General features: G+C 52.3%; 1 long non-coding RNA gene across 1 annotated transcript in view; it reads left to right on the top strand.

The window, feature by feature from the left end:
- Nucleotides 1-21511, top strand: part of LOC142731928 (uncharacterized) — a 45557-nt gene that overhangs the window by 23398 nt on the left and 648 nt on the right. The window contains exon 3 of the long non-coding RNA XR_012879294.1: nt 14107-14205. This is a non-coding gene — a long non-coding RNA (uncharacterized LOC142731928). The remainder of the gene's footprint in view (nt 1-14106; nt 14206-21511) is intronic.

Genomic DNA, 21511 nt, shown 5'->3' with positions numbered 1-21511 from the left:
GCCAACCAGTGCTCCCATAACAGTGCCAACCAGTACTCCCATAACCGTGCAAACCAGTGCTCCCATAACGGTGCCAGCCACAGTGCTCCCATAACGGTGCCAGCCACAGTGCTCCCATAACGGTGCCAGCCACAGTGCTCCCATAACGGTGCCAGCCACAGTGCTCCCATAACAGTGCCAGTCACAGTGCTCCCATAACAGTGCCAGCCACAGTGCTCCCATAACAGTGCCAGCCACAGTGCTCCCATAACAGTGCCAGCCACAGTGCTGCCATAACAGTGCCAGCCACAGTGCTCCCATAACAGTGCCAGCCACAGTGCTCCCATAACAGTGCCAGCCACAGTGCTCCCATAACAGTGCCAGCCACAGTGCTCCCATAACAGTGCCAGCCACAGTGCTCCCATAACAGTGCCAGCCACAGTGCTCCCATAACAGTGCCAGCCACAGTGCTCCCATAACAGTGCCAGCCAGTGCTCCCATAACAGTGCCATCCAGTGCTCCCATAACAGTGCCAACCAGTGCTCCCATAACAGTGCCAACCAGTGCTCGCATAACAGTGCCAACCAGCGCTCCCATAACCGTGCCAACCAGTGCTCCCATAACAGTGCCATCCACAGTGCTCCCATAACAGTGCCAGCCACAGTGCTCCCATAACAGTGCCATCCAGTCCTCCCATAACAGTGCCAGCTACAGTGCTCCCATAGCAGTGCCAGCCACAGTGCTCCCATAACAGTGCCAGCCACAGTGCTCCCATAACAGTGCCAGCCACAGTGCTCCCATAACAGTGCCAGCCACAGTGCCGCCATAACAGTGACAACCAGTGCTCCCATAACAGTGACAACCAGTGCTCCCATAACAGTGCCAACCAGTACTCCCATAACAGTGCCAGCTACAGTGCTCCCATAACAGTGCCAGCCACAGTGCTCCCATAAAAGTGCCAGCCACAGTGCTCCCATAACGGTGCCAGCCACAGTGCTCCCATAACGGTGCCAGCCAGTGCTCCCATAACGGTGCCAGCCACAGTGCTCCCATAACAGTGCCAGCCAGTGCTCCCATAACAGTGCCAACCAGTGCTCCCATAACAGTGCCAACCAGTGCTCCCATAACAGTGCCAACCAGTGCTCCCATAACAGTGCCAACCAGTGCTCCCATAACAGTGCCAACCAGTGCTCCCATAACAGTGCCAGCCACAGTGCTCCCATAACAGTGCCAGCCACAGTGCTCCCATAACAGTGCCAACCACAGTGCTCCCATAACAGTGCCAGCCACAGTGCTCCCATAACACTGCCAGCCACAGTGCTCCCATAACAGTGCCAGCCACAGTGCTCCCATAACAGTGCCAGCCAGTGCTCCCATAACAGTGCCATCCAGTGCTCCCATAACAGTGCCAACCAGTGCTCCCATAACAGTGCCAACCAGTGCTCCCATAACAGTGCCAACCAGTACTCCCATAACGGTGCCAGCTACAGTGCTCCCATAACGGTGCCATCCAGTGCTCCCTTAACGGTGCCAGCCACAGTGCTCACATAACGGTGCCAGCCACAGTGCTCCCATAACGGTGCCAGCCACAGTGCTCCCATAACGGTGCCAGCCACAGTGCTCCCATAACGGTGCCAGCCACAGTGCTCCCATAACGGTGCCAGCCACAGTGCTCCCATAACGGTGCCAGCCACAGTGCTCCCATAACGGTGCCAGCCACAGTGCTCCCATAACGGTGCCAGCCACAGTGTTCCCATAACGGTGCCAGCCACAGTGCTCCCATAACGGTGCCAGCCACAGTGCTCCCATAACGGTGCCAGCCCCAGTGCTCCCATAACGGTGCCAGCCCCAGTGCTCCCATAACAGTGCCAACCAGTGCTCCCATAACAGTGCCAACCAGTGCTCCCATAACAGTGCCAACCAGTGCTCCCATAACAGTGCCAACCAGTGCTCTCATAACCGTGCCAACCAGTGCTCCCATAACAGTGCCAGCCACAGTTCTCCCATAACAGTGCCAGCCAGTGCTCCCATAACAGTGCCAGCCAGTGCTCCCATAACAGTGCCAACCAGTGCTCCCATAACAGTGCCAACCAGTACTCCCATAACAGTGCCAGCCACAGTGCTCCCATAACAGTGCCAGCCACAGTGCTCCCATAACAGTGCCAGCCACAGTGCTCCCATAACAGTGCCAGCCACAGTGCTCCCATAACAGTGCCAGCCACAGTGCTCCCATAACAGTGCCAGCCACAGTGCTCCCATAACAGTGCCAGCCACAGTGCTCCCATAACAGTGCCAGCCACAGTGCTCCCATAACAGTGCCAGCCACAGTGCTCCCATAACAGTGCCAGCCACAGTGCTCCCATAACAGTGCCAGCCACAGTGCTCCCATAACAGTGCCAGCCACAGTGCTCCCATAACAGTGCCAGCCACAGTGCTCCCATAACAGTGCCAGCCACAGTGCTCCCATAACAGTGCCAGCCACAGTGCTCCCATAACAGTGCCAGCCACAGTGCTCCCATAACAGTGGCAGCCACAGTGCTCCCATAACAGTGCCAGCCACAGTGCTCCCATAACAGTGCCAGCCACAGTGCTCCCATAACAGTGCCAGCCACAGTGCTCCCATAACAGTGCCAGCCACAGTGCTCCCATAACAGTGCCAGCCACAGTGCTCCCATAACAGTGCCAGCCACAGTGCTCCCATAACAGTGCCAGCCACAGTGCTCCCATAACAGTGCCAGCCACAGTGCTCCCATAACAGTGCCAGCCACAGTGCTCCCATAACAGTGCCAGCCACAGTGCCCCCATAACAGTGCCAGCCACAGTGCCCCCATAACAGTGCCAGCCACAGTGCTCCCATAACAGTGCCAGCCACAGTGCTCCCATAACAGTGCCAGCCACAGTGCTCCCATAACAGTGCCAGCCACAGTGCTCCCATAACAGTGCCAGCCACAGTGCTCCCATAACAGTGCCAGCCACAGTGCTCCCATAACAGTGCCAGCCACAGTGCTCCCATAACAGTGCCAGCCACAGTGCTCCCATAACAGTGCCAGCCACAGTGCTCCCATAACAGTGCCAGCCACAGTGCTCCCATAACAGTGCCAGCCACAGTGCTCCCATAACAGTGCCAGCCACAGTGCTCCCATAACAGTGCCAGCCACAGTGCTCCCATAACAGTGCCAGCCACAGTGCTCCCATAACAGTGCCAGCCACAGTGCTCCCATAACAGTGCCAGCCACAGTGCTCCCATAACAGTGCCAGCCACAGTGCTCCCATAACAGTGCCAGCCACAGTGCTCCCATAACAGTGGCAGCCACAGTGCTCCCATAACAGTGGCAGCCACAGTGCTCCCATAACAGTGGCAGCCACAGTGCTCCCATAACAGTGCCAGCCACAGTGCTCCCATAACAGTGCCAGCCACAGTGCTCCCATAACAGTGCCAGCCACAGTGCTCCCATAACAGTGCCAGCCACAGTGCTCCCATAACAGTGCCAGCCACAGTGCTCCCATAACAGTGCCAGCCACAGTGCTCCCATAACAGTGCCAGCCACAGTGCTCCCATAACAGTGCCAGCCACAGTGCTCCCATAACAGTGCCAGCCACAGTGCTCCCTTAACAGTGCCAGCCACAGTGCTCTCATAACAGTGCCAGCCACAGTGCTCCCATAACAGTGCCAGCCACAGTGCTCCCATAACAGTGCCAGCCACAGTGCTCCCATAACAGTGCCAGCCACAGTGCTCCCATAACAGTGCCAGCCACAGTGCTCCCATAACAGTGCCAGCCACAGTGCTCCCATAACAGTGCCAGCCAGTGCTCCCATAACAGTGCCAGCCAGTGCTCCCATAACAGTGCCAGCCACAGTGCTCCCATAACAGTGCCAGCCACAGTGCTCCCATAACAGTGCCAGCCACAGTGCTCCCATAGCAGTGCCAGCCACAGTGCTCCCATAACAGTGCCAGCCACAGTGCTCCCATAACAGTGCCAGCCACAGTGCTCCCATAACAGTGCCATCCAGTGCTCCCATAACAGTGCCAACCAGTGCTCCCATAACAGTGCCAACCAGTGCTCCCATAACAGTGCCAACCAGTGCTCCCATAACAGTGCCAACCAGTGCTCCCATAACTGTGCCAACCAGTGCTCCCATTACAGTGCCATCCAGTGCTCCCATAACAGTGCCAGCCACAGTGCTCCCATAACAGTGCCAGCCACAGTGCTCCCATAGCAGTGCCAGCCACAGTGCTCCCATAACAGTGCCAGCCACAGTGCTCCCATAACAGTGCCAGCCACAGTGCTCCCATAACAGTGCCAGCCACAGTGCTCCCATAACAGTGCAATCCAGTGCTCCCATAACAGTGCCAACCAGTGCTCCCATAACAGTGCCAACCAGTGCTCCCATAACAGTGCCATCCAGTGCTCCCATAACGGTGCCAGCCACAGTGCTCCCATAACGGTGCCAGCCACAGTGCTCCCATAACGGTGCCAGCCACAGTGCTCCCATAACGGTGCCAGCCACAGTGCTCCCATAACGGTGCCAGCCACAGTGCTCCCATAACAGTGCCAACCAGTGCTCCCTTAACAGTGCCAACCAGTGCTCCCATAACAGTGCCATCCAGTGCTCCCATAACAGTGCCAACCAGTGCTCCCATAACAGTGCCAACCAGTGCTCCCATAACAGTGCCAACCAGCACTCCCATAACAGTGCCAGCTACTGTGCTCCCATAACAGTGCCAACCAGTGCTCCCAAAACAGTGCCAACCAGTGCTCCCATAACAGTGCCAGCCAGTACTCCCATAACCGTGCAAACCAGTGCTCCCATAACGGTGCCAGCCACAGTGCTCCCATAACGGTGCCAGCCACAGTGCTCCCATAACTGTGCCATCCAGTGCTCCCTTAACGGTGCCAGCCACAGTGCTCCCATAACGGTGCCAGCCACAGTGCTCCCATAACGGTGCCAGCCACAGTGCTCCCATAACGGTGCCAGCCACAGTGCTCCCATAACGGTGCCAGCCACAGTGCTCCCATAACGGTGCCAGCCACAGTGCTCCCATAACGGTGCCAGCCACAGTGCTCCCATAACGGTGCCAGCCACAGTGCTGCCATAACGGTGCCAGCCACAGTGCTCCCATAACGGTGCCAGCCACAGTGCTCCCATAACGGTGCCAGCCACAGTGCTCCCATAACGGTGCCAGCCACAGTGCTCCCATAACGGTGCCAGCCACAGTGCTCCCATAACAGTGCCAGCCACAGTGCTCCCATAACAGTGCCAGCCACAATGCTCCCATAACAGTTCCAGCCACAGTGCTCCCATAACAGTGCCAGCCACAGTGCTCCCATAACAGTGCCAGCCACAGTGCTCCCATAACAGTGCCAGCCACAGTGCTCCCATAACAGTGCCAGCCACAGTGCTCCCATAACAGTGCCAGCCAGTGCTCCCATAACAGTGCCATCCAGTGCTCCCATAATAGTGCCAACCAGTGCTCCCATAACAGTGCCAACCAGTGCTCCCATAACAGTGCCAACCAGTGCTTCCATAACAGTGCCAACCAGTGCTTCCATAACAGTGCCAACCAGTGCTCCCATAACAGTGCCAACCAGCACTCCCATAACAGTGCCAGCTACAGTGCTCCCATAACCGTGCCAACCAGTGCTCCCATAACAGTGCCAACCAGTGCTCCCATAACAGTGCCAACCAGTACTCCCATAACCGTGCAAACCAGTGCTCCCATAACGGTGCCAGCCACAGTGCTCCCATAACGGTGCCAGCCACAGTGCTCCCATAACGGTGCCAGCCACAGTGCTCCCATAACGGTGCCAGCCACAGTGCTCCCATAACAGTGCCAGTGACAGTGCTCCTATAACAGTGCCAGCCACAGTGCTCCCATAACAGTGCCAGCCACAGTGCTCCCATAACAGTGCCAGCCACAGTGCTGCCATAACAGTGCCAGCCACAGTGCTCCCATAACAGTGCCAGCCACAGTGCTCCCATAACAGTGCCAGCCACAGTGCTCCCATAACAGTGCCAGCCACAGTGCTCCCATAACAGTGCCAGCCACAGTGCTCCCATAACAGTGCCAGCCACAGTGCTCCCATAACAGTGCCAGCCAGTGCTCCCATAACAGTGCCATCCAGTGCTCCCATAACAGTGCCAACCAGTGCTCCCATAACAGTGCCAACCAGTGCTCGCATAACAGTGCCAACCAGCGCTCCCATAACCGTGCCAACCAGTGCTCCCATAACAGTGCCATCCACAGTGCTCCCATAACAGTGCCAGCCACAGTGCTCCCATAACAGTGCCATCCAGTCCTCCCATAACAGTGCCAGCTACAGTGCTCCCATAACAGTGCCAGCCACAGTGCTCCCATAACAGTGCCAGCCACAGTGCTCCCATAACAGTGCCAGCCACAGTGCTCCCATAACAGTGCCAGCCACAGTGCTCCCATAACAGTGACAACCAGTGCTCCCATAACAGTGACAACCAGTGCTCCCATAACAGTGCCAACCAGTACTCCCATAACAGTGCCAGCTACAGTGCTCCCATAACAGTGCTAGCCACAGTGCTCCCATAACAGTGCCAGCCACAGTGCTCCCATAAAAGTGCCAGCCACAGTGCTCCCATAACGGTGCCAGCCACAGTGCTCCCATAACGGTGCCAGCCAGTGCTCCCATAACGGTGCCAGCCACAGTGCTCCCATAACAGTGCCAGCCAGTGCTCCCATAACAGTGCCAACCAGTGCTCCCATAACAGTGCCAACCAGTGCTCCCATAACAGTGCCAACCAGTGCTCCCATAACAGTGCCAACCAGTGCTCCCACAACAGTGCCAACCAGTGCTCCCATAACAGTGCCAGCCACAGTGCTCCCATAACAGTGCCAGCCACAGTGCTCCCATAACAGTGCCAACCACAGTGCTCCCATAACAGTGCCAGCCACAGTGCTCCCATAACACTGCCAGCCACAGTGCTCCCATAACAGTGCCAGCCACAGTGCTCCCATAACAGTGCCAGCCAGTGCTCCCATAACAGTGCCATCCAGTGCTCCCATAACAGTGCCAACCAGTGCTCCCATAACAGTGCCAACCAGTGCTCCCATAACAGTGCCAACCAGTACTCCCATAACGGTGCCAGCTACAGTGCTCCCATAACGGTGCCATCCAGTGCTCCCTTAACGGTGCCAGCCACAGTGCTCACATAACGGTGCCAGCCACAGTGCTCCCATAACGGTGCCAGCCACAGTGCTCCCATAACGGTGCCAGCCACAGTGCTCCCATAACGGTGCCAGCCACAGTGCTCCCATAACGGTGCCAGCCACAGTGCTCCCATAACGGTGCCAGCCACAGTGCTCCCATAACGGTGCCAGCCACAGTGCTCCCATAACGGTGCCAGCCACAGTGTTCCCATAACGGTGCCAGCCACAGTGCTCCCATAACGGTGCCAGCCACAGTGCTCCCATAACGGTGCCAGCCCCAGTGCTCCCATAACGGTGCCAGCCCCAGTGCTCCCATAACAGTGCCAACCAGTGCTCCCATAACAGTGCCAACCAGTGCTCCCATAACAGTGCCAACCAGTGCTCTCATAACCGTGCCAACCAGTGCTCCCATAACAGTGCCAGCCACAGTGCTCCCATAACAGTGCCAGCCAGTGCTCCCATAACAGTGCCAGCCAGTGCTCCCATAACAGTGCCAACCAGTGCTCCCATAACAGTGCCAACCAGTACTCCCATAACAGTGCCAGCCACAGTGCTCCCATAACAGTGCCAGCCACAGTGCTCCCATAACAGTGCCAGCAACAGTGCTCCCATAACAGTGCCAGCCACAGTGCTCCCATAACAGTGCCAGCCACAGTGCTCCCATAACAGTGCCAGCCACAGTGCTCCCATAACAGTGCCAGCCACAGTGCTCCCATAACAGTGCCAGCCACAGTGCTCCCATAACAGTGCCAGCCACAGTGCTCCCATAACGGTGCCAGCCACAGTGATCCCATAACATTGCCAGCCACAGTGCTCCCATAACGGTGGCAGCCACAGTGCTCCCATAACAGTGCCAGCCACAGTGCTCCCATAACGGTGGCAGCCACAGTGCTCCCATAACAGTGCCAGCCACAGTGCTCCCATAACGGTGGCAGCCACAGTGCTCCCATAACAGTGCCAGCCACAGTGCTCCCATAACAGTGCCAGCCACAGTGCTCCCATAACAGTGCCAGCCACAGTGCTCCCATAACAGTGCCAGCCACAGTGCTCCCATAACAGTGCCAGCCACAGTGCTCCCATAACAGTGCCAGCCACAGTGCTCCCATAACAGTGCCAGCCACAGTGCTCCCATAACAGTGCCAACCACAGTGCTCCCATAACAGTGCCAGCCACAGTGCCCCCATAACAGTGCCAGCCACAGTGCTCCCATAACAGTGCCAGCCACAGTGCTCCCATAACAGTGCCAGCCACAGTGCTCCCATAACAGTGCCAGCCACAGTGCTCCCATAACAGTGCCAGCCACAGTGCTCCCATAACAGTGCCAGCCACAGTGCTCCCATAACAGTGCCAGCCACAGTGCTCCCATAACAGTGCCAGCCACAGTGCTCCCATAACAGTGCCAGCCACAGTGCTCCCATAACAGTGCCAGCCACAGTGCTCCCATAACAGTGCCAGCCACAGTGCTCCCATAACAGTGCCAGCCACAGTGCTCCCATAACAGTGCCAGCCACAGTGCTCCCATAACAGTGCCAGCCACAGTGCTCCCATAACAGTGCCAGCCACAGTGCTCCCATAACAGTGCCAGCCACAGTGCTCCCATAACAGTGCCAGCCACAGTGCTCCCATAACAGTGCCAGCCACAGTGCTCCCATAACAGTGCCAGCCACAGTGCTCCCATAACAGTGGCAGCCACAGTTCTCCCATAACAGTGCCAGCCACAGTGCTCCCATAACAGTGGCAGCCACAGTTCTCCCATAACAGTGGCAGCCACAGTGCTCCCATAACAGTGGCAGCCACAGTGCTCCCATAACAGTGCCAGCCACAGTGCTCCCATAACAGTGGCAGCCACAGTGCTCCCATAACAGTGCCAGCCACAGTGCTCCCATAACAGTGCCAGCCACAGTGCTCCCATAACAGTGCCAGCCACAGTGCTCCCATAACAGTGCCAGCCACAGTGCTCCCATAACAGTGCCAGCCACAGTGCTCCCATAACAGTGCCAGCCACAGTGCTCCCATAACAGTGCCAGCCACAGTGCTCCCATAACAGTGCCAGCCACAGTGCTCCCATAACAGTGCCAGCCACAGTGCTCCCATAACAGTGCCAGCCACAGTGCTCCCATAACAGTGCCAGCCACAGTGCTCCCATAACAGTGCCAGCCACAGTGCTCCCATAACAGTGCCAGCCACAGTGCTCCCTTAACAGTGCCAGCCACAGTGCTCTCATAACAGTGCCAGCCACAGTGCTCCCATAACAGTGCCAGCCACAGTGCTCCCATAACAGTGCCAGCCACAGTGCTCCCATAACAGTGCCAGCCACAGTGCTCCCATAACAGTGCCAGCCACAGTGCTCCCTTAACAGTGCCAGCCACAGTGCTCCCATAACAGTGCCAGCCAGTGCTCCCATAACAGTGCCAGCCAGTGCTCCCATAACAGTGCCAGCCACAGTGCTCCCATAACAGTGCCAGCCACAGTGCTCCCATAACAGTGCCAGCCACAGTGCTCCCATAGCAGTGCCAGCCACAGTGCTCCCATAACAGTGCCAGCCACAGTGCTCCCATAACAGTGCCAGCCACAGTGCTCCCATAACAGTGCCATCCAGTGCTCCCATAACAGTGCCAACCAGTGCTCCCATAACAGTGCCAACCAGTGCTCCCATAACAGTGCCAACCAGTGCTCCCATAACAGTGCCAACCAGTGCTCCCATAACTGTGCCAACCAGTGCTCCCATTACAGTGCCATCCAGTGCTCCCATAACAGTGCCAGCCACAGTGCTCCCATAACAGTGCCAGCCACAGTGCTCCCATAACAGTGCCAGCCACAGTGCTCCCATAACAGTGCCAGCCACAGTGCTCCCATAACAGTGCCAGCCACAGTGCTCCCATAACAGTGCCAGCCACAGTGCTCCCATAACAGTGCCAGCCACAGTGCTCCCATAACAGTGCCAGCCAGTGCTCCCATAACAGTGCAATCCAGTGCTCCCATAACAGTGCCAACCAGTGCTCCCATAACAGTGCCAACCAGTGCTCCCATAACAGTGCCAACCAGTGCTCTCATAACCGTGCCAACCAGTGCTCCCATAACAGTGCCAGCCACAGTGCTCCCATAACAGTGCCAGCCACAGTGCTCCCATAACAGTGCCAGCCACAGTGCTCCCATAACAGTGCCAGCCACAGTGCTCCCATAACAGTGCCAACCAGTGCTCCCATAACAGTGCCAACCAGTGCTCCCATAACAGTGCCAACCAGTGCTCCCATAACCGTGCCAACCAGTGCTCCCATAACCGTGCCATCCAGTGCTCCCATAACAGTGCCAGCCACAGTGCTCCCATAACAGTGCCAGCCACAGTGCTCCCATAGCAGTGCCAGCCACAGTGCTCCCATAACAGTGCCAGCCACAGTGCTCCCATAACAGTGCCAGCCACAGCGCTCCCATAACAGTGCCAGCCACAGTGCTCCCATAACAGTGCAATCCAGTGCTCCCATAACAGTGCCAACCAGTGCTCCCATAACCGTGCCAACCAGTGCTCCCATAACAGTGCCATCCAGTGCTCCCATAACAGTGCCAGCCACAGTGCTCCCATAACAGTGCCAGCCACAGTGCTCCCATAACAGTGCCAGCCACAGTGCTCCCATAACAGTGCCAGCCACAGTGCTCCCATAACAGTGCCAGCCACAGTGCTCCCATAACAGTGCCAGCCTCAGTGCTCCCATAACAGTGCCAGCCACAGTGCTCCCATAACAGTGCCAGCCACAGTGCTCCCATAACAGTGCCAGCCACAGTGCTCCCATAACAGTGCCAGCCACAGTGCTCCCATAACAGTGCCAGCCAAAGTGCTCCCATAACAGTGCCAGCCAAAGTGCTCCCATAACAGTGCCAGCCACAGTGCTCCCATAACAGTGCCAGCCACAGTGCTCCCATAACAGTGCCAGCCACAGTGCTCCCATAACAGTGCCAGCCACAGTGCTCCCATAACAGTGCCAGCCACAGTGCTCCCATAACAGTGCCAGCCACAGTGCTCCCATAAGGGTATGTTCACACGGCCTATTTACGGACGTAATTCGGGCGTTTTTGCCCCGAATTACGTCTGAAAATAGCGCCTCAATAGCGCTGACAAACATCTGCCCATTGAAAGCAATGGGCAGACGTTTGTCTGTTCACACGAGGCGTATATTTACGCGCCGCTGTCAAATGACGGCGCGTAAATAGACGCCCGCGTACAAGAAGTGACCTGTCACTTCTTTGGCCGTATTTGGAGCCGCTATTCATTGACTCCAATGAATAGCAGCGCTAATTACGGCCGTAATTGACGCGGCGTTCAAGCGCCTGCACATGCCGGTACGGCTGAATTTACGGGGAGGTTTTCAGGCTGAAACATCCCCGTAATTTCAGCCGTTACGGACCCCCGCCGTGTGAACATACCCTAACAGTGCCAGCCACAGTGCTCCCATAACAGTGCCAGCCACAGTGCTCCCATAACAGTGCCAGCCACAGTGCTCCCATAACAGTGCCAGCCACAGTGCTCCCATAACAGTGCCAGCGACAGTGCTCCCATAACAGTGCCAGCCACAGTGCTCCCATAACAGTGCCAGCCACAGTGCTCCCATAACAGTGCCAGCCACAGTGCTCCCATAACAGTGCCAGCCAGTGATCCCATAACAGTGCAATCCAGTGCTCCCATAACAGTGCCAACCAGTGCTCCCATAACAGTGCCAACCAGTGCTCCCATAGCAGTGCCAAACAGTGCTCTCATAACCGTGCCAACCAGTGCTCCCATAACAGTGCCAGCCACAGTGCTCCCATAACAGTGCCAGCCACAGTGCTCCCATAACAGTGCCAGCCACAGTTCTCCCATAACAGTGCCAGCCACAGTGCTCCCATAACAGTGCCATCAAGTGCTCCCATAACAGTGCCAACCAGTGCTCGCATAACAGTGCCAACCAGTGATCCCATAACAGTGCCAACCAGTACTCCCATAACCGTGCCAACCAGTGCTCCCATAACAGTGCCATCCAGTGCTCCCATAACAGTGCCAGCCACAGTGCTCCCATAACAGTGCCAGCCACAGTGCTCCCATAACAGTGCCAGCCACAGTGCTCCCATAGCAGTGCCAGCCACAGTGCTCCCATAACAGTGCCAGCCACAGTGCTCCCATAACAGTGCCAGCCACAGTGCTCCCATAACAGTGCCAGCCACAGTGCTCCCATAACAGTGCCAGCCAGTGCTCCCATAACAGTGCAATCCAGTGCTCCCATAACAGTGCCAACCAGTGCTCCCATAACCGTGCCAACCAGTGCTCCCATAACAGTGCCAACCAGTGCTCCCATAACAGTGCCAGCCACAGTGCTCCCATAACAGTGCCAGCCACAGTGCTCCCATGACAGTGCCAACCAGTGCTCCCATAACAGTGCCAACCACAGTGCTCCCATAACAGTGCCAACCACAGTGCTCCCATAACAGTGCCAGCCACAGTGCTCCCATGACAGTGCCAACCAGTGCTCCCATAACAGTGCCATCCAGTGCTCCCATAACAGTGCCAACCACAGTGCTCCCATAACAGTGCCAACCACAGTGCTCCCATAACAGTGCCAGCCACAGTGCTCCCATAACAGTGCCAGCCACAGTGCTCCCATAACAGTGCCAGCCACAGTGCTCCCATAACAGTGCCAGCCACAGTTCTCCCATAACAGTGCCAGCCACAGTGCTCCCATAACAGTGCCAGCCACAGTGCTCCCATAACAGTGCCAGCCACAGTGCTCCCATAACAGTGCCAGCCACAGTGCTCCCATAACAGTGCCAGCCACAGTGCTCCCATAACAGTGCCAGCCACAGTGCTCCCATAACAGTGCCAGCCAGTGCTCCCATAACAGTGCCATCCAGTGCTCCCATAACAGTGCCAACCAGTGCTCCCATAACAGTGCCAACCAGTGCTCCCATAACAGTGCCAACCAGTGCTCCTATAACAGTGCCATCCAGTGCTCCCATAACAGTGCCAACCACAGTGCTCCCATAACAGTGCCAGCCACAGTGCTCCCATAACAGTGCCAGCCACAGTGCTCCCATAACGGTGCCAGCCACAGTGCTCCCATAACGGTGCCAGCCACAGTGCTCCCATAACAGTGCCAGCCACAGTGCTCCCATAACGGTGCCAGCCACAGTGCTCCCATAACAGTGCCAACCAGTGCTCCCATAACAGTGCCAACCAGTGCTCCCATAACAGTGCCAGCCACAGTGCTCCCATAACAGTGCCAGCCACAGTGCTCCCATAACCGTGCCAGCCACAGTGCTCCCATAACCATGCCAGCCAGTGCTCCAATAATCATGCCAGCCACAGTGCTCCCATAACCATGCCAGCCAGTGCTCCAATAATCATGCCAGCCACAGTACTCCCATAACAGTGCCAACCACAGTCACAGTGATAGCTGCAACAACAGTTCTAGTCAGGTGTAATGGGCCCCATTGAGAGATCTGTAACGGGGACCCCCACCTACCAGGTGCCATTTATAATACTGGTGTCTTCTTATGTGAAAGGGGGGCCTTTGCGCCGCCTCAGGCACTGGAACCCAGATACGACTGCTGCCTCTGCACTCCTTATAGCCAAGTCCCAGTTTTCACCCACAACGCTCCAATAATATCTTTCCCACAACAGCACCAGCACAGTGCCCCAATCACAATGAATCTCACGTAGCAAGAGCTCCTACTCGGCAGGGGCTACGCGGGATTGTGATTGGGCACTTGGGAGGAATGCATTAGGGACAGTCTGAAAAAAGGCTGCTCTAGAAATATTATTTTATTTATATGTATATATATATATGTATATATATGAATATGAGTTCCTGCATTCTGTTGTTTCTCCACTAGATGCCACTCTAGTTCTGTGTTTTGATTTTGGATTCTTTCAATGTACAAAATGATTGTAGACTTAGGCTTTTTCTTCTTCTACCTCCAGTCCAATCACAGGCTGCAGCGGTCACATGGACTGCCGCGTCATCCAGGGAGGTCGGACTGGATGTCAAGAGAGGGACGCGTCACCAAGACAACGGCCGGGGTACGTATGAACTTTTTTGTACTTTCAAACGCTGCGGAAACTCTGACCGAAAGGGCTGCCCCTTCTCTCTATCCTGATAGAGAGAAGGGGCTGCCGATTAGTGCAGAGAAAATGGGTCCGTAAATACGGGTGGGGCCTAAAACAGCAAAATTTCCTGCATTTTTTACTGCAGCAATTCAGTCCACTTTCCGCAGCAGGAATTCACATTCTGCGGTACGAAAAATACATACCGCAGGTGAATTTCTGCTCCAAAATATTACGCATCGTGAGGATGAGATTACATGTGGACAAGTCCTTAACCCCTTCCCGCCGCAGCCCTTTTTCAGATTTTCATTTTCGTTTTTCCCTCCCCACCTTCCAAAAGCCATAACGTCTTTATTTTTCCCGTCGATATAGTCCTATGAGGGCTTGATTTTTGCAGGGCGAGTTGTCGTTTATCGTGCCATATAATGTTATAGGAAACGGGAAAAAAAATAATCGTGGGGTAGAAAAGGAATAAAAACAGCGATTCCTCCATTGTTTTTTGGGCGTCGTTTTTACGGAATTCACTGTGCAATTAAAACAACATGTTAACTTTTTTCTGTGGGTCAATTCGATTGCGGCGATACCAAATATATGTCGTTTTTTCTATATTTTACAACTTTTACGAGTAAAAACCGAAGTGTAAAAAAGAACATTTATTTTGTGTCGCCAAATTCTGAGAGCCGTAACTTTTATATTTTGATGACTTTTTATTTTATTTTTTGTGGGCGATGAGGTGACCAAAAAATAGAGATTCTGGCGCTTACAATTTATTTTTTTACGGCGTTCACCGTGCGGGTTACATAATGATATATTGTAATAGTTTACGGACGCGGCGATACCAATTATGTTTATTTCTTTTTTACTATGCTCTAGGGGGAAAATGGGAAAAGGGGGGTGTTTGGAACTTTTAATCTTAAAATATGTTTTACATAAAAACACAACAACTTTACTTTACTAATTTGTACTTTTTTTATTAGTCCCCCTAGGGGACTTCAACCAGCGATCGTTAGATCGCTTGCACTATATACTGCAATACTAATGTATATATCGTGATTCTGACAGGCATCTATTAAACCCTGCCGGAGACATAGCTTAATAGGCGCACAAAGATGGCGGACCTGGGGGCCTTCATTAGGCCCCCAGGCAGCCATAGCAACCATCGCTTTCCACGATTGCATTGCGGGGGGGCGTGATGAGCTGTTAGAGGGGGTCGCCCCCCTCTTTCTAACGATTTAAATGCTGTGGTCGCTATTGACCGCGGCATTTAATGAGTTAAACAAGCGGGATCGCGCACGAGTGTCATATACAGCCGACACCGGCATCGTATGGAGCGGGTTCACTCCGTGAGCCCGTTCCATACTTCCCCTTCCCGACTTTGGCGTATGGATACGTCAAATGTCGGGAAGGGGTTAAACTTCATGTTGGTTCCTGATTTATTCGTCCTTGTCTACCAAGGTGCCTTCCTGCCGGGACGTATGAGATTCCCATCTTGACAGGGAAGGGTTAAAGAAGTTGTCCAGGATTAGAAAAACATGGCTGCTTTCTTCCAAAAACAGCGCCACACTTGTCCATGGGTCGTGCCTGGTATTGCAGCTCAGCTTCATTGTAGTAAAAGAGGCAGGGCTGCAATAACACACACAACCTGTGGGCAGGTATGGCAGGTATGACTCAAAAAGTGATCGCAGCATATTCCATGTTAAAGGAATACCCTTATTTTGGAAAACGAGGCTTAAAAAAACGCCCCGTCCGAACGGAGCGCCGTATTTCCCATTGAAATCAATGGGCAGATGTTTGTAGGCGTTCTTCCATTTTTTTCAGGCATTTTTCGATGCGTAAACGCCCCAAAATACGCCTAAAAACACTCCGTGTGATCATACCCTGATTGCAGAAGAGGCTGTTCTTCATGAGACAAACCTTAAGGAGGCGCTGTCACCACATTATAAGTGGTCTATCTTGTACATGATGTGATCGCCCACTTGGTCATATAGTAAAACACGCCCAGTTGTCCATTGAGAGACTCATTAGCATAAAGCTAATATAGGTCATAACTCCGTCAAAAATGATCGTTTTTCTAAATAAAAAAACACTGCTGTGATCCACATTACAGCGCCGATCACATCACGTACAATATAGGCCACTTATAACGTGGTGACAGAGCCTCTTTAAGCGCTTTATTTCGGCCTTTCTTCTTGGAGGTTCTCAATTCTCACAAATGAAGGGGTTGTCCAGGTTTTGAGGAAATAAAACAGAGACTGGCGGGAGACCACAGGGTCATCGGCGCTGGAGCAGCGGGGAATTTCCAGGGGACTATGGGCTTTTTTTTATTTTACCATACACGCAGCTGTCCAATGTTTTGGGGTGCATATAAATCTCAGTCATGAGGTGTCGTAAAGAAGAGAAACGCGTCACAAGTCATTTATTATGTACAATGTTCCTCATGACACTAATAATAAATCTCTTCCAATATCTCCGCTCACTGGTAATGGCAGTTGTAATATTTCCTATACGAGCTCCTGGGTGGCTCATGGCAACGCTGCTCTGTTGTCATGGTTATTACCGGCTTCAGCTGCGGCCTAGTAGAGGACAGCGGGGGATCTCCAGAACGGCGCCATTCAGGTGACATATCGGGGGCAGGTAGAGCGCCATAACTCTGATCAGAAGCCGACATCTCAGTGTTAGAGGGTAAATCAGACGTCCGGTGACTATAACAAGAAGACGCCAGGACATGTCCACAGGGGAGATAATAAAAGCGCTGGATTATGGGGACACTCCTGCAGGAGAGCGGTTTTATCTTATCTGGATCTGAGTGAAGCTGCACAAGGACCTGCGATCCCTCCATTTCTGCAGACGCCGGAGCTTCAGGACCTCCCAGTGACGTCACTATTCAGCAGTTCCATGATTCTGGGGGTGACAATCACTCCATGGAAATGAGGACGAGGGGACGGCAGCAGCGTCCAGACCAGAGGACCGAGCAGCCCCTCCATCAAGTCCTCCCGTGTGACAGACCCTCCTGCTTCTGCATTAGGAGGCAGGAGACGTCAGTACAGCAAACGGCCGAGCCCTGAACAGAAAGACGTCACCCAGATACCGCAGCGGAGGATTCAGGAGCGCTGGGAAGTCTTCATCTGTGGCCGGAGGTTTCCTGTAAGACAGGTGAGAGCGGGGGTGGAGCTTCACACCTGTCCGCCCACTGGTTTACCCACAATTCTCCTTGTCTTTACCCCTCTCACCTGCTCACTTATAGGGTCTATCTGCTTTATACACCCCCTGTCCATATACTCTATTACACCACATGGCCGTCATTACACAGAGCAGCCCCCCCTCCCCCGCAGCCACGCTGTATATATGTTGTGTATATAATGTTCATATCTCTACAGCTTGTGTGTTAATATAAACATAGAGTGTAATTCCTTTAATCCGGCATCCAATAATCCAGACACTCTGATAATTCAGCACTTGTTTCTAGCACAGAACTGCAATATAAACCCACAAATCAAGGAGCACTGTGTGTGGGGATCCCCCAATTATTATACTGGAGCAGGATCATGTAATACCCAAGTCTCCACCAAAAGTAAACAATGGAGGTTGGGAGCCAAAGGGGCCCTAACCATTTGTCAGTACAGGGCCCAGATACTACTAATGGCCGCTCTGGGTCTGGTGTCTTAATTGAATTTGGGGTCTAGTCAGGGGTCTGAATATATTCAGGTGTCTGGTCTAGAGACAGTATTAATATCAGGTTCTGAATTAATTTAGGGTTCTGGTCTGGGGTCTGAATTTAATTTTGGAGGCTGACATCTGACAGATTTTTATCCAATGTAAGTAAAATAAATGTACATTACTATTCAATGACAGCAAGAAGAGATCTTAAAATCGTAAGGAAATAATACAGAAAGTATATTGAAAAATGTTATATCTTTCCTTTATACAAAAAATAATTTTTATTCGCAGAAACTGGAATAGCCCTTTAACCCTTTGAGGACCAGACTGATTTTCGTTTTTATGCTTTTTTTTTCCGCCCTGCCTTCCAAGAGTAATAACTTTTTTATTTTTTCGTTGACACGGCCATGTGTGGGTTTCATTTTTATGGGACAAGTTGTACTTTCTAATGGTGCTATTTAACCCCTTCCCGAATTTGTCGTAAGTATACGACATGGAAAGCCAGTGCTTCCCGCAAAATGTCGTATACTTACGCCAAATGTTTGGCACCGGCTCAGAAGCTGAGTCGGTGCCATCATCCCCGGATGTCAGCTGTATCTGACAGCTGACATCCTGCTGTAACGGCGGGACCGAAGTTAACTTCGATCCCCGACATTAACCCCTTAAATGCAGCCGTCAGAAGCGATGGCTACATTAAAGGTGTTTGCATCTCATCGACACCCCAGCAATGAAATCGCTGGGGTGTCGGTGGCTGCAATGGCAACCGGAGGCCTAATAGTGGCCTCCCGGTGTGCCTAGCACGGAAAACTTCCAGCCTCCGCCCGGAGGCGTGGCCTGAAAGGCTTCCGTAGCTGCCGGCAAGATGGCGCCGGCTCAGGAGATGAGCCGGAGCCATCAGCGGTGGATATCAGCTTTATGTTACAGCTGACATCCACATGTAACGGCAGGAACCGGAGCTAGCGCTGATCCCTGCCATTAACCCCTCAGATGCAGCGATCAGATCCGATCGCTGGATCTTTGTGGTTGCTAGCAGATCGGCAGCTGTGCCCTGCAATCGCACAACTGCCGACTGCTACTATGACACCAGGAGACCTAACAATGGCCTCCTGTTTGCCATTACGGAAGCCGATTAGGCCCCGCTCGGAGGCGAAGCCTAATCGGCTTGCTGTCAGTGAATGACTGACAGATCTAATACATTGCACTACGTAGGTAGTGCAATGTATTAGAAAAAAAAAATCTGACAGTTGGACCTTCAAGTCCCCTATCGGGACTAAAGTAAAGTGTAAAAAAAGTTGTAAAAAATATAATAAAAGTTTTAAGTAATAAAATAAAACACAATCGCCCTTTTTCCCTTATCAAGTCCTTTATTATTGAAAAAAATAAATAAAGCATACATATTTGGTTCTCACAACTTGGCGACAGAAAAAATACATTCTTTTTACAAAAGTAATTTTATTGTGCAAAAAGTTGTAAAACATAAAAAAGTGCCATAAATTAGGTATTGCCGGAATCGTACCGACCCGCAGAATAAAGTTAACATGTAATTTATAATGCTTGGTGAACGCTGTATAAAAAAAACCTAAAAAAACTATGGCAGAATTGCTGTTTCTTGGTCACCTTGCCTCTCAAAAAATAGGATAAAAGGTGATCAAAAAGTCGCATGTACCCCAAAATGGTACCAATAATAACTACAGCGTGTCCCTCAAAAAAACAGCCCTCATACCACTACGTCTATGAAAAAATCTAATTAGTTATGGCTCCAATAAGTCAGGAAATAAAAACATGCAGTTGTGCAGATCAGAGGGGAACATTTCATCTGTTTCAAGATACGATTTATCAGGGCCCTCAAATTATTGAACCATGAAGGGGGGACCCAAACATATCTGCTAGAAGCGAGGGTGCCCATATTATACCAGGACAACACTTCCCAGCAAAATTCCACAAACTGCAAAGGTGCAGAGTGTGGACCAAAGGGGGATAAGAAAGGACGCCATATATGAGTGCGACACGGGCCTGTGCAGAAAGGATGGCTTCACTGCGTAACACACATCTATGGATCATTTTATTGGTTTTTTACCCCATTATTATGCCACCTGACTATGCCCCTGATGTACTCTGCCCAGCTTACATGTACCCCCACATTATAAATGGAAACACCAGTAATACTCAAACAAAACTACTACCAAGCAAAATCTACGCTTCAAAAGCCAAATGGCGCTCCCACCCATCTGAGCCCTACAGTGTGCCCAAACAGCAGTTTACTTCCACATATATGGCGCCGCCATACCCGGGAGAACCCTTTTAACAATTTTTGGGGTGTGTGTCTCCAGTGTCCTAAGCTGGGCACGACATACTTGCCACTGAATTGGCAATTCTGGGGAAAAAATTTAATTTTTACTTTGCACCATACGCAGCACATTTATTTATGGAAAAAACCTGTGGGGTGAAAATGCTCACTACACCCCTTACTAAGTGCCTCGGGGGGTGTAGTTTCTAAAATGGGGTCACTTATGGGGGGTTTATTTTATTATTTCCCATCTGAGCCTCTGCAATTGTGAACCAATTCTGTGTAAATCGCCAAATTAGGCCTCAATTTCGCATGGTACTCTCGCAATGAGCCCTGTCAAATGTCCAGGCAAAAGATTAGGGCCCCATGTAGGGTGATTCTAAAACCGGGAAACACAGCATAATAATTAGAGTGCGGTCTTGTTATGGTGGCACAAGCTGGGCACCACATATTGGCATATCTATGGAAAATATCCCATTTTCACTCTGCAATATCGAGTGCACACTAATTTATGCAAAACAGCTGCAGAGTTAACATGCTCACTACACCACTATGTAAATGCATTGAGGGGTGTAGTTTCCAAAATGGGGATCACTTTTGGGGGGGTTTCCACTGTTTTGGTCCCACAGGGGTTTTGCAAATGCGACATAACGACCAGAAACCAATCCAGCAAAATCTGTACTCCGAAAGCCCAGCTAGTAAATACACATATATAGATGTAACGCACATAATACACGCCCAGTTGTACTTTTACTGTAAACACGCCCAGTTGGACTTTAGAAAGCCTCATTTGCATAAATACAAAAGTGGTCATAACTTGGTCAAAAATGCTCGTTTTTTAAAAATAAAAACGTTACTGTAATCTACATTGCAGCGCCGATCTGCTGCAATAGCAGATAGGGATTGCAAAATCTGGTGACAGAGCCTCTTTAACCCATGCAAACGACCGTATTTTTCATCCGTAATTAAGGACCCATTCATTTCTATTGGCCACGGACACCTTTCTGTATTTTTGCTGAAAAAATGATAGAACCTGCCACTCTCCCATAGAAGCCTATGGGCGCTTCCGTATATATGGACGGCTACGGATGTGTATGCATAAACCATCCGTATTTACAGAAGCGTTGCTAAGCAACATGTTAGTGACATCATTTGCAGCCTACCTTTTTTTTTACGTATACGTATATACGGATCAAATACGGATGCACTACAGACCGTATTTGCGGATATCGTTCCATATATATACGGATGACTACGGATTCGTATTTACCGACAGTATTTACGGATAGATGAAAATACGGTCATGTGCATGGGGCCTAACCCGAGATATATGGCGCG

This window comes from Rhinoderma darwinii, unplaced genomic scaffold, assembly GCF_050947455.1.
Source record: "Rhinoderma darwinii isolate aRhiDar2 unplaced genomic scaffold, aRhiDar2.hap1 Scaffold_88, whole genome shotgun sequence".
NCBI classification, from domain to species: domain Eukaryota; kingdom Metazoa; phylum Chordata; class Amphibia; order Anura; family Rhinodermatidae; genus Rhinoderma; species Rhinoderma darwinii.
Note: the sequence above shows the minus strand (reverse complement) of the source record. Positions and strands in the feature narration are given on the sequence as shown.